Here is a 14,250-nt window from a genome sequence, read left to right as displayed (position 1 = left end):
AAAATTTCTTATTGTCTTTTATTTTGATGATAAATAAAAAATACATTCATAAAAATTGTTCATTTCATTTCAGTTTTGAAATCCATGTCACAGTTTGTCATGATTTTTTAAATCATATCCAGAGCCCTGTCCTTATGCAACTATATTTCCTCTTGACAAAGGGTCTTTCCAAGACAGGATAGATAATACTAAAATTTTTTCTGTTAGAACTTTTATTTCATCTCATAACTGAAAAAAAAGGAATAATTTCTAGTGTTGACAGGGGTTTTTTTATGTTATACTTGCAGTTCTTCTGAGAAAATGAAAACTGCACAAAAGAAGAGAAACAAAAAAGTAAAAATATTTATTTTTCTGGTGATATAATCTCATGGAATTAAAAAACCTCCAAGTATGAAACCTAATAAGCAAGCACTAATTTTATGTTTTGGTATTTTGATGTTGCTAAATAACACTTATATTCTACTGCATGTTGCATAGGAAAAGAGGATGAAGTAAGAATTTCCTCATGACAAAAGTTCATTTCAGGCTACTTTAAAACAAACAAACAAACTATATTATATTTCAGTAATTGACTTTAAGTTTGCCTGCAGCTGTTAAAAAATAAGCTGTTTTCAGAGAAATTGGATTAAAATTAACACAGGTGTGTATTTTTATGTTCGCTTAGAGTTTAAACCACAACCACCTCTAAGTCTTCCCTTAAGACTTGTAAACTTCTCAGGACTTCAGTGACACGACTGGATCTGTGCAAAAAGCTGTGTCATTCAACAGATGTTCAAACTTTGTTCTTCAAGTAGTATCCAATTTTTTTTTCCCCAACAAATTCAAGAATTTACTTTAAATACACCTCTACCACCAATAGCTATCCCCAGAAATATCAATGCAGCCCATCTTACCTCTCCAAGACTGAAATTTGACTGACAAAATATGGTAAAATACTTTAGAAAAACAACTAAACTATTTCTAAATCTATTTTATAAAAAGCTGTCCATAAAAAGTGAGGTTTAATAAAAAAAAACCAGCAATTGAGACTGTTAAAACCAAAATAAAGTGTCTGTAGGAAAGACTTAATCAATTTGTTTAAAACTATCTGGCAGCTTCAGTTAACAACTGGACCTTGGGCGTCCCTGTGTCATTTCTGTAGGCATATGTTGTCCACAATTGTGCCATCAGTAGTTCAATAAAAATTTCACCTTGAACCCAGCACTGTATTTTAGTGGGAAACACACTTAAAACATCAATGGGCACAAAGACAATATTCCCATTTGGTTTACACAGCCAGCAAGGGGAAGATCTGGCTCAGTCAGTTCAGACAAAATTATTAACTACCTGTGTAGTAATGACATTATAAGTAATTTTTTTAAAAAAATACCATAATACCATGTGTAATTTGCCTCTGCCCAAAGAAAATTCTGAAAATTACTGTTAAGCACTTAACTCCTCCTGATTTTCCACAGGAATTATATTTAGCTTAGCCCCTTTGATTCTGTGTTTTTCTTTCCCTGTGTTGAGGTTTACTGCCAGCTGCTTGGCTTCCTTTGCCTCTAATTCCAGGCTATTAGTGCCGTTATCCCAGTGCTGGAGCAGCCACGTGATGATGTGCTCACCTGGAAGATGACTGGAGTCTTTTTGCATATTCCACAGCTCTCTCAGGGATAAGGATCAGGTGGCCACTGCCTCATTTTTGAGTTTGGCCTCTTCCTCCTCCTCATGATGACCCTACTTTGGAGTGTTCTGCCTGCTCCATTCCTTTCTCTTTCCCCTTCTCCATAGAAATTTCTTCTTTTACTAAACAAGCTGAGCTTTTCATCCAGTATTTCTTGTGTCCAGGGGTGACTGACACCAGCCTGAGCTGGTTCTCTGGTTCAGGTGCAGTGGAATTCCCAGGATGACAACATAGTTTTTTCCAGATCTTTTACTTATTTTTTCAGGATGCACTTGCTCAGGAGCAAAATTCCAAAACGCTGGAGATGCCAAGTGTGATAAGACCTTGCCCATACTATCACCCACATCCTGCTGCTCACATCTATCCAACCTCGAGACAGATCTCTAGGGGATGTTCTTAAAGAGTTCTTTAACCTTAAACAAGGCCTGGCACACACTCAGGGACATGGCAATAGGCACATGCTGTTTGGAATATGCCAAAGATATTCAAAATTCTCTGTTTTAACCAGCCATGAGGGGAAGGGGAAGAGGAAGAAGAAAAGGAAGGTGAATGAGCAGGGTAAATTGTCCCTCCTTGTCCCCACAGATTGGCTCTCTGTGGAAAAAGTGTAAAGGGTGCAATTAATAATAGTTTCTGAGAGTTGATTCCAAGAGTACAGAGATGATGGCAGGTCTGGGTACAAACACCAGATTTGTCTGACAACCACCAATTTTCTCATATTGTGAGCCAGTGATACACAGCACAGCAAAATGATAACCTCAGCTTAGCCCTCAGAGACAGCAAACGTCACCATAGGGATGTTTATTTATTTCAGAAAATATACACAGCGTGAAATTATAAATAAAAAAAATAATAATAATGCCATAATAAAATATATAATAAAAGGAAGGTACTGCACAACACAACTGTGAGAAAATATGCAGCAACTCTGAAAGCAAATAAATCAACACTCTGACCAGGGACTATTCAACTAATACAATAAATCTTTGCACCTGCTTTGTTTTAACATGGTCAGATCAGTTGTTATCTAAGTCCTTTATGGTCCTAGTAGCTGTTGTGGATCAGAACGGTAAAAGTAAGAAAATTTATGGGTTGAGATAAGAAAAGTTTATAGGAAGGAAAGGGAAGGTTTGAGAAGAGAAGGTTTGGGAAGATGGGAAGGTTTGGTTTGGTTTGGTTTGGTTTGGTTTGGTTTGGTTGGTTTGGTTTGGTTTGGTTTGGTTTAGTTTGGTTTAGTTTGGTTTGGGAAGGTTTGGGAAGGTTTGGGAAGGGAAGGTTTGGGAAGGGAAGGTTTGGGAAAGGAAACTTTGGGAAGGTTTGGGAAGGGAAGGTTTGGGAAGGTTTGGGAAGGTTTGGGAAGGGAAGCGAAGGGAAGGGAAGGGAAAGGACAATAGATAGATAGGTCAGGTGTATAGCACAAGCTCTGTGGTCTAGATTTTCAAGATTATTTTTTTTGTCTTTATCTATAATGATGAACTACAGAGTTTGGATCCTGGTCTGACTGTCAAAGGAAAGAGAGAGCATTTTGATAAAATTCTGCTTGAAATATATCTTTATCTCTTTCTAATGCATTTTAACGCACCTTGAACTTACTCAGATGGCTAATTAACATTTGCCAGGGAAAGCGATTAAGGGCTATTGGCTACCTTTTATTTCTGCAGGCATAGAAATGAGTGGAATGTAAAGGAAGAGAAATAATTAAACAATATATTCACTCTCCTTCAGAGCCTTTCACTGGATATTGGAGTGTTCTCAATTTCTGTAGTCAAAATGAGAGTAACAAAGATATCTGACCCACACCAGATTTTCTGCTACAAAAAATCTTGAATTATAGCTTTTACTACTTACTTCCATCCCTTGCTATGACGGTACCGTTTGATGCGCAGATCAGTGTAAGGACATCAGTGTATCATTGAGTTTCAACAAATGTATCATTCTGGAGTGTCCATCAGCCCAAAATAATGCTGTTGGGATCCATCTATTGCAGAAGCTGCATGATAGTATATAAAAGTGTTTAGGACTTTGGGATATTTATTTTCTAAAGAAAACGAGGGAGGATATTTTTTTGTTTTGTTTTGTTTTAAATTAAAAAGAACTTACTCCCATAATTTACTTCTAAATATCCATGTAGTAGCATCCAAATAGTAACAAATGGCAAACTGTAGCTGGAAGAGACTGCCATATCTTCTCTCTGTTCCATAAGAAGCAGAAAACTAACTTAGAGTACCTCTGTAAAACACTTAAAGTAAGTAATAATAACGTTTTGTCACTAAGATTGTTTTTTATTGTAGCCTGCACCACTGAAAATGCAGACATAAATCTTTTATAATGTTTATCCAAGTGACTCAGTTAAATATTCTTAAGCTCCTTAAACAGTAAATACTTTAAAAATTGTCCATGGAGACTACTTCAAAGAGCAAGTTCCCAAAGTCCTCCTACACAGGGCAACAGGAGGAGAAAACACTCTGCTCAGCATTAGAAATACTCTTGCATGGAGTGTTTCTCTCTCATATTTCAGGAACAATGCCAAATTGCCCTTTGAACACTCAAATTTATGAGCAACTCTTTCATGTTGCTTGAATAAGAGCAGACTTTAACGTATTTGATTCTTGGCTTCACAACGTTAGGCATTAGCAGCTAACCTGAAATTAAATTAATTAACAAACAAGTCTTTCGGGTACAGAGTTCATCCTTCAATGAACCTCATCCTCAAAGTTTTACTCCCTTCAAAGATAGCTTAGCAACATTCCTAGGATTACAGCTAGATATCAGGCTCTTTCCTGCATGTATAAATACAGGTTGTTATCTATATTTTCTTATACAGCAAAAGTGATGCCTTGTTAGACACTGACATCAGTGAAGACAAGATATTTCCTTATCCAAACTCATTGAATTTTTAGAGGCCTGGGAATTGCTTTCTAGCCTGGGTGATGGAACTTTTCTTTTTTAGGTTTTAGAAAATATGTGTGATTCTCAATTAATTATTCAATGATAGGAAAAAGCATATAAGGTTTTTTACAGATAAGTTTAGGAAAAGTTTTCTTCTTTTTTTTTCCCCTTTTCTTATCAATAGCTCCCAGGTTACACTAATTAATTGCTATTAAAATCTTCCATAATCTTTTAATATCTTCTACAGAGCCAGTATTTCTCCTTTTATTGAAAGGACTTAAAGTTTTGTCTTTATTGAGCTGCAGGACCTGGGAGGGGAGATGTTTATATGTGCTTTTTGAGACTTTTTGGGGATGTGGTGTTACATAAGCTGAATCTGTCACATGATGTGAAGAGTCTTGCAATTTCCACATACACACTTTTGATTAAGCAATATCCTTTATAAAAAACTAATTATGGTTTCTCTTTCTTTGTTTTTGTGGCAAGCATAAGCCCAGTACAAGAAAAATCAATTTAAAAACTTCATCCTTCCTTAAAGGAATCCATTTCTCTGCCATCCAGGGGAAACCTATAAACTAGGACAAAATGGCATCATAAAATTAATTAAATTAATGGTTTGAAAGAGATTTCTGTACTAAAAATCTTCATACCATGTATTTCAGTGGTTTATGTGGTCCATGGGAGCATGTGAGGGTAAAATGTTCAACTCAGTATAAAAGGGGAAAACAAAGGGCAACTCCAAAAACAAAACAAAACAAAAAAAAGAGAGTTGGAATTGTCTGGTTCTTTTTGTACTACAACATGGTTAATTTTTGCAGAATTGTGTGTCTAAAAGATGAAGAGATAAAGTTTGATGGCTATTTCCATATTCCTGACTGCACATGACTGCACACTGAGAAATCATTATCCCTCTGGCTTTTTGTTGCAGTTTTTTTTCTTTTTTAAAGGAAAAGAAAAAAATGTTTAACAGGAAAAACACAAAAGGAAAGTTGGATTTTGGATGTAAAGAAAACAAGGGGAATTCATAGTTTATGTTTGAACCCAGTCTCAGTTTGAAGAGACTGGAATGTTTGCTAAAGAGGATGAGTTATGAGACAGACCAAACTCCTCTCTCTCAGCAATTGTAAATTCAAAATTAAGGCGCTTTAATCAAGGAAGTGTGGAAAAAAAGAAGAAAGAAATAACAACCCTTTATTAAAAGATATATGTATATTGGCAAGAACAGTAACAGACCATAAAAACAACTAAACAATAGTCCTGTACCCAGAAGTCCCCTTCAAACAAAAGAAAAAGTCTGAATACTTCTCTGTCCTTTAGCGCAGTTCCAACCACGGCCAGCAGGGGGCGCTGTTGGATCGCTGGAGGTGCAGAGCCTGCAGTGCTCGGTGTTGGCCTGCAGGGGGCGCTGTCGGGCTCTGGCGGTCACCGCGCAGGAGGGGGTCTGGGGGTGTCTCGGGTCGCGGGAGAAGCTGAAAAGAAAATGGAGACCCTTCCCCCAGTGGAAGAAGGGTAGAAGGAAAAGCAGTCCACCCCCACAGGACTCACTGTTGTTCTCAGATGACGGCACCCCAAAGCTCCTTCTTTTCTCCCAGCGAGCACAGACCTCTCCAATGAAGACACAGCAGACTTGAGCTTGAGACAAAGACAGCTACCCCACCTCCGTCCCAGAGAGAGAACCCAGCAAACTGACCTCTCCCTTCTAAGAAGAGCCGGCAAACCCCCTCCCCAAAAACTCCTCCCCTCTCCCCCCAGCCTCTGATGGGCCATCCATTAGGAATGGCCAGTAAGGTTCTTTTGTAATGCTAATCACCCCCCCTTTCCATTCAAACTCCGTCTCTCCTACAGTGGGGGCAGGGGGAAGAAAAATTCCCCCTCTTGGATTTCTAACCTATAACAATGTTCACTAAGAAGACTAACAGATGATAAGTACTGAATGTCTGACAGAGAAATGTGCAGCTAGTAACTTGCCTCATCTACACCAGTAAGGTGTATCTATATGATGCTCTGTTATTTGACTTTATGACTGATGATGAAGTTTAATAATCGCAGTCCAGAGCAGGTTGCCAGTTTAAAACAATGTATAAGATTTTACCTCTAGCTTCCCTACATTCATATATTTTTCTCAGAAATAAAAACCCCTGAAAAAAACCAAGTAAAAACCTCTTCAGAATGAGAGAACCTAATGAAGAACTACCAGTACAAATTTAATGTAGATAATGTCATGGTGAATGGCCTGTATATCAGAAGTCCTTTCCTCCCTTCCATGATGACTACCAGGATCTAAGCAAAAGCCTGAGTCCTGTTCTCAGACAAACAGCCCAGGCTAAACATATAAACAACTTCATTTCCAGCAATGCCATCTATTTTAGAGCTTGGTACAAAAATAGTGATCTTTATTATTCTTTATTATTATTCTTTAGGAAGAGGGTCACACAAAAAAACAAACCAAAACAAAAAACCTACCAAGCAAAAAAAACTCCCATGAAAATCAACTAAACAAACAAATAAAAAACAAAAACAAAAAGCCCCAAGACCACCAAACAAACAAAAACCTTACCAAACAAATAAAAACAACCCAACAAAACCAACATGAAGCCACCCCAAACAAACAAACAAAACCCCAGAGAAACTTACGTTTTAAATCACTTCTTTACGTAAAAACTTTAATGATTCCGGTTTCCTTGTTAAAGGTAATAGAAAATTTGGTAAATTTTATACTTCACTATTTATTATAGACAGAACTTAGCTAATGAAGATTTTTTACATTCTCTTCTGCGTTTTGTTCAATAAACAAAGCACAAACCCCTTAAGTATTTGTTTACATATTTCTTAAACTGTGTTTAGCATTCTCTCTGTACTATTTGACAGGACATAGCAAAGAACCTTAGAAATCATTCACTGAAAATACATTGATTAAACATATAAGACAGCTAGACAGGGAGAACGATGTTGATACTAATGCATGAATCTGTCACCATTTTCTTCTGTGAAAGGAAAGGTCTCTCAAAGGTTACAGCCAAATTTTCTGCAATAAGCTTCCTTCATATTTCAAAATATCATTCTGATGAGTAGCATCCATGTGCTAGAAATAGCAAAAAATTTTGAGTTTCATCCTAAATTAAACCTAACAAGTTAAGGGTATTTCAAAGAAACAACCAACTGAGCATTAATACCACTTAATTTTGCACTAAATAAAAATATATGTCCTTTTAATGTGTCTTGCCAGATGCTTCTTTCAGTTCAGTATTTGACAATATTTACAAGGTTTCTCCTCTTTCTGCCTTGTTCCAGTCCTCCTAATATTTTTACAATAAGTATCCATGAGAAGGTACTTTTGTGTTTCATTTAATGTCACTTCTGAGAGTCTCTGCTACACTGTTACACTGCAAAGATCTTTGCCTTGTCAGGAATCAATATTATTCCCATTTACTAAAAAAAAAAAAAAAAAGAAAATAGAATAGCCACATAGAGGATCCATTTATTTTACCCTTTTGCCCAGAGCAGGGTGATTTGGGAGCATGGTGCAGCACACTGATGCTTTTGACAACTATGGTGTAATTCTGCACAGAATATCCTGTGGGATATGTCACCTTGGACTGAACTATCAGTGCATCAGGAGCATGAGTGTTTGCCTCTGTTCGGATGTGGGATGTCTTCCTACTTCGAATTGCAGCATTTCCAGACCTCCTGAGGGGTCAGATGATGATGCAGCATTACTACACTTTTCACCCATGTATCCAATCATGACAGTTTGCCAGGAATTTGGAAGGAGCAGCCCGTTAAGGAGCTTTGTGGAAGAAGTTCTTGGAGTACCAGGGCAGGCAGAAGGGAGAGGGAGAGTCACAGTCACTCCGTTTTTAACACAGCTCAAACACTTCCAGTCTGGGGACCTGGTAAAAGCAAAGCAAGTGAATCAGCTGAGAAGTAGCTCTAGAAAGATATTACAGTGTATTTCAAGACTAAAACAAAAAAAGAGTGAACTGGAAGAGAACCAAGAATTATTTAAGATTGTCCTTGAGGGTACGTCTGTAATCAAGTTAATAACAGAGGAAATTGTAGGATGTGGCTCTGGAAATGTAACAGGGAAAGTCTGGGATACAAAGCTAAGTTCCCAGCCCCCAACTACTGTAAAATGTCTATAAGGAGAGAATTCTGCGTTTAAAACCAAAAAGCCCAATCCCAAATACCCAACAAACAGCTAGTTAGGTACCCTAAAAAATATATGGCATTAACTTATTACCACCATCTAAAAGATTTCAATTTAAGAGACAGTTTTGTTAAATGATACAACTGGGAGACTGTAGGGTGGCATGTGTCTTTATGTAATAAAGAGTATATAAGCTCTCCATGAGGTGGTAAAACAAAGAGGTTTATTTCAAATTTGGTGCTGCTTTTATCCCTTAAAACCACGCGCCTTCCTTGACCAATAGGGTTGTCTATATCGGCGCATGCTCCCTCAGACACTCTCGCCCTGGTACATTTCCCCGTACCTTAGACACGCTCTCTACATCACCTACCTCTTAATTATTTAAGGAGGTCACAAAAACAGTGCAAAAACAACAGCGCAAATAATCAGAACAGTACATTGTAAACCACCAAAGCTCGCAATGACCCAGCACATCGCTTGCTTTGGCCTCTTATACTTCTATTGTAAACCTTTTAAAACATTCTTATATTCCTAAAGGGTAGCGCAACATCGAGAAATAACTTTATTAACCTAGGGGCCTTAGCCCAACCATGTATAAACTTATAACCTTTATTAATCTGAGGGTTTTTAAATAACTGGGGAGTTCAACTTTATTTAAGAAACAGGCTAAGCTTAGCAAAACTAAATTCTCTTAAAGTGACCTTGTGGTAGAGGTAATGTTATTTTGTGAGATGTTTTGTGTCTTAATATTTGTCCAGTTCAAACAACTCTCTTATTCATTCACTCTTCTCATTCACCAGCGGCCGTCTTTCACTCACACTCACACATGCACAGATACTTTGCAGACTGCTTTTCACCACATTGGTTGTCCCTTAATGTAAACCTGAAACATAAACATAACTCTTTTATAACTTCTGCATTACTCTGGTTCTTGTTGCTGTGATTGTGTACCTAAATAGGGTTTTACACACCTGGAAGGAATCCACTTCAGTTCTTTTCCTGTAGCCACCCAGGCATAGCTTCTCCCCCAAGTCACAAGATCTAGGGGTCCCATCCACTGTCCTGAAATCAAATCTTTAACCATGACTGGTGGTTTGGGAGAGGCTGACGCCTGAGGTCTATGTTGCCTTTCACACTTACTTCTTTCAGCACTGTTACAATTTAAAAAATTGATAACATATGTGGCTTTCCACAGACGCTCTTGTGGGCTATACAGGTTCCCCCCTTTTTTCTGTCTAGCTAACATTTCTTTCAGTGTGCAGTGTGCTCTTTCTACAATTATTGTTAAAGGCAGAGTGTACAAAAGGACAAACAATTCTTGTGTAGAGACTGGGAGTTCATGATGTATTGGAATGCAGTAGAACTGAATATATCAAGTTAAAGTTGTAGGAAGCATATATTTGATGTTGAAAGCTCAGTGTATCACAAAATGCCCTTCCTTCTTCAGAATAATTCAGGTTTTTTAACAATTTTTCTTAATCTTGTTATACTATAAACTTATTTCCTGTATATAATCCTTTCATGGAAAAAGGGAAGATATTCACCACACAAAATAAAGGAGAATAAATATGAACCAATGAGCATTGTTTTACAAGGATAAAACAGATTTTAAAAAAATAAGAGATAAGATTTCATTATGCTGTGTGGGTTTATAGCCAACGTGGAAGAATGTCTTTTGCTTTTATTTATGTATTGTATGTCTGCCAGAAACATCCTCAACTTTGTCCAGTGAAAACAGGCTATGATTTTCCACATTGTTTGCATTTGGTTTTAATTTGACTGAGTGCTCTGCACACATATGTGTTAGGATCATTTGTGTGTGGATTAAGAGATTACAAGATACAGGCATGTTAAGGGAGGTTATCAGACAATTATCAATCAATCAATCAATCAATCAGCCTTTCAAAGAACAACAGAGATAAAAGGCTGGCAAATTACAGGTGTTGGTAAACACATATCCTCTATTCAACACATTTATTAGCTTTCTGCCTTTAAAAATTACTTAAGTAAAATCAGGTTTTTGCTCTTCATTATTCCAGCTAACTTCCATGGTGTTGAATGAAAATTAATTGCCTGTGCTTAAATTTCAAGGAAGTATTTTGACCTTTTTTTACTGGAATATCCATCTCTTATTTTGAGTTTTGGCTTGCTTGATTATTTGTAATAACAGGTGTCTCTTTCTTGCAATCAAATGAAACAGCATTTTTAAGGTTCAGTGCTTGGAAAAAAAAAGGATGAAAGATGTTGTAAATGCCCTTACAGTTTAGGCGAAAAAACCCAAATGTGTTTTTCAATTTTTTAATTGAGGAGACTATCAAATTATCAAAGGTATCAAAGATGGGAGGAAATTGCTTTTTTATTGCCATTGTATATCATACTGCATGTTTTAAAAGACTGGTTTTTGCTTGGAGCAACCTGGTCTAGTGGCAGGTGTCCCTACCCTTGGCAGAGGGTGGGACTGGATGATCTTTAACGTCCATTACAATCCAAAGTATTCCAGGATCAATGATTCTATGAAACAGAATCATATAAAGAGGAAATATTGTCTTAACAGAGTGAGCTCAATGGGTAACTTTTTTAAGTTGATGGAAACGAGAGGTAATAAACCCAAAAAACAGGCTGCAAACTGGATGTATAAAACACCTGAAGTTCAACCAGAACATTAACTATGGAATCCAATAAATGCTGGTCATCTATATTGTTACAATGGTATCTATTATTTTTGTTAGAGATTATATCAGCAACATTATGTGTAGTAGTTTAGTCTTTAAAATTGTTGGCTAAATGTTTACTTCTTGCAAGTCATCAAAGTGTTAATGTTAACATTTGTCCATGTCCGCTTTTGTCACTGTAGATAAAAACAGAGAGAAAGGTTCATTTTACTTTTTCTACAACCAGTAACTCTATTTACCAAATGTATTACATTTCCTTTTCAAAAGCATCTGCATTAAAAAACAATTAAAAAAAAAGAATTATTTTGTAAACAAAAGGACTAATTATGCTTAGTTTTCTGCAAGTGTTGTGGGGTCTTTTTGTTTGATTTGTGAAAATCAACTGCAATGTCTGCATGATACTCCATTCATGATGATCTCTGTTGTCTGCTACAAAGCCAGACTGCAGGACCATCATGTCACTCCCTTCCAATAATTTATTATTTCTCTCCATATCACAGTATTTCAGTCTCCTTTAAATTTCCTCCCCCTTTTAATTTCTTTGGTCTTTGATGATATTTGTAGTTGCTTTCTGTGGCCCTTCAATTAAAAGGAGCCTATGATTTTTCTCCTGCTTCCCATGATAACATCTACATTTTTATTTTTATTTATTTTTTCTTTTTTTCTTTTTCATGGAGAAAGACCTCCTTACCCTGTACTCTGATTATTCTGCATCCTCCCACCAGTGTGAGAAATTGCTGCCTAAATTATGTGTATGTATTTCTGCCTGTGGAGAAAAAAAATACCTTTAGTTGGCAGCTGATCTTCCCAGTGTTTTAGGACAGTCATCAGGTCTCAATCTGACGTTGGGGAGCCAATTAACGGATCTGTGTGCGAACTCTCTGCTGGTTTCCCCAGAGTGGAGCTCGGCCGCGCTGCCCCCTTTGGCAGGGGGAGAAAAAGACCAAGCTTCCCTGATGTGTTCCGTGGCAGAAAGACCTTCAATCTTAAACTCGCGCGGTTTATATGGGTTCGGGGGGAGGGCGGGAAGGAGGGCTGTGATTGGGTCGAGGTACGGGGGGAGGGGAGTGGCTTGAGAGCCCACTGACCAATGGGAGATACGGGATGATCGTGTTCCAGTAACCGACAAGGATCTGGGGAGAGGCGGCGCAACAAAATCCACGATCGGGGGGGGGGGGGGGAGACCGCATGGTTCTGAGTGGGGGGAGCCACATGGACCAGGGGAAGTACATAACTCAGGGAAAAACCAGTACAGTAAAAACGCAAGGAGTTGTTTTTTCTGCTTTGCTTGGTCCCTGGGAGCTGCCGCTGTAATGGGTCTGTTTCTAAAGCTGTTCTTTCCAGCTCTCGTAGTTCTTTCCAGCTCTCGTAGTCCTGCCGTTCACTCACATCAGACTGCAGAAGTTATTTTAAATTGTTGGAGAGAAAAATCCTGGAGTTACTGTGGGAGCATGGTCTTCCAGAAGTCTCATACCCAACAAGAAAATGGAGTAAGAAACATGTGTTAAAGGAATATGTTTCAGCATCTTGTTGAAACAAACAACAGTACAAAAAAAACCACCAAAAAAACCCCAAAGCAAAACCCCAAACCAACCAAATCAACACACACAGAGCAAACGAACAAACAAACCAAACTACAAAAGGACTGAGGAATTTTGGAGGAATAAGAGTAAAACTTTGGGTGACTTCTGGGCACGATTTGGTGCCATTCAACTCCAGATTTTCTGAAACTTAACAAACAAATTCTGTGTTTGTAATCCAAAACAAATAGGCTAAACCACGTGATCTTTTTCTTCCAAAAACTGAAAGGAGTTTATTATTCAGAACATCATTTATACATGACAAATATAAAAATATTAACAAATACTGTGAACTAGAGAGATGCAGCAAATTTCCCTTGTACAGTTCAGCTTTGGGAGTCTGATGTGGATCAGGTACGAGTGTAGTTTTTACTCTCTCTAATGAGCATATATGTCATTGCACCTCGGTGTAAAGGGTGCATTTTTCAACCTCATAACAAAATAACAGCTTCTGTAGATCAAAATCATGGATGCTTGGGGTTGGAAGGGACCTCTGGAGATCATCCAGTCCAACCCCCTGGTTGGGGACCCCCAGGCAGGGTCCCCTGGAGCGAGTGACAGAGAGATGTCTCCAGGTGGGTCTGGAATGTCTCCAGACAGGGATACTCAACACCCTCCCCGGGCAGCTGTTCCAGGCTCTGCCACTTCCATGGAAACATGTTCTGCCTCATGTTGTGGGGGAACTTGTTGTGTTTGAGTTTATGGCCATTGTTCCTCATCCTGTGCCTGGGCATCACTGAACAGAGTCTGGCACTGTCCTTTGACATCCCTTGGGGATATTGGTGTGGATTGATGGGATCCCCTCTCAGTCTTCTCCTCTCCAGACTAACCAGCTCTCACACTCCCTGCTCATCAGAGAGATGCTCCAGACCCCTCATCATCTCTGTGGCCTCTGCTGGACCCTCTCCAGTGTCTCCTGGTCTTTCTTGAACTGTGGAGCCCAGAATTGGACACAACACTCTAGATGTGGGCTCACCTGGGCAGGCCAGAGGGGCAGGATCGCCTACCTGACCTGCTGGACATGCTTTACCTGATGAACCTCAGGATCCCATTGTCCCTCCTGGCCTCCAGGGCAGTGCCAGCTCATGGCCAATTTGTCATCCACCAGGTCTTTCTCCACAGAGCTGCTTTGTAGTAGGTCATCCTCAACCTGTGCTGGTCCTTGGGCTCATCCCTCCCCAGGTGCAGGACCTGCACTTGCCCTCGTTGAACCTCATTAGGTTTTTCTCCACCCAACTTGTCAGCCTGTCCAAGTCCCTCTGAATGACAACACAGCCTCCAGGTGGATCAGCTCCTGCC

The 14,250-nt window shown here is 38.7% G+C and overlaps 1 long non-coding RNA gene across 1 annotated transcript; it reads right to left on the bottom strand.

Moving 5' to 3' along the window:
* Positions 1-8,005: 8,005 nt before the first annotated feature.
* LOC113983438 lies at positions 8,006-12,431 on the bottom strand. Its single transcript, XR_003539088.2, has 2 exons — positions 12,157-12,431; positions 8,006-8,442 (listed from the first exon to the last, which is right to left on the bottom strand). It is a non-coding gene; the product is annotated as an uncharacterized LOC113983438 (long non-coding RNA).
* Between the last annotated feature and the right edge of the window lie 1,819 nt (positions 12,432-14,250).

The sequence above is a fragment of the Pipra filicauda genome, unplaced genomic scaffold (genome assembly GCF_003945595.2).
Source record: "Pipra filicauda isolate LSUMZ 115617 unplaced genomic scaffold, ASM394559v2 scaffold168_size1973030_pilon, whole genome shotgun sequence".
NCBI lineage: Eukaryota > Metazoa > Chordata > Aves > Passeriformes > Pipridae > Pipra > Pipra filicauda.
Note: the sequence above shows the minus strand (reverse complement) of the source record. Positions and strands in the feature narration are given on the sequence as shown.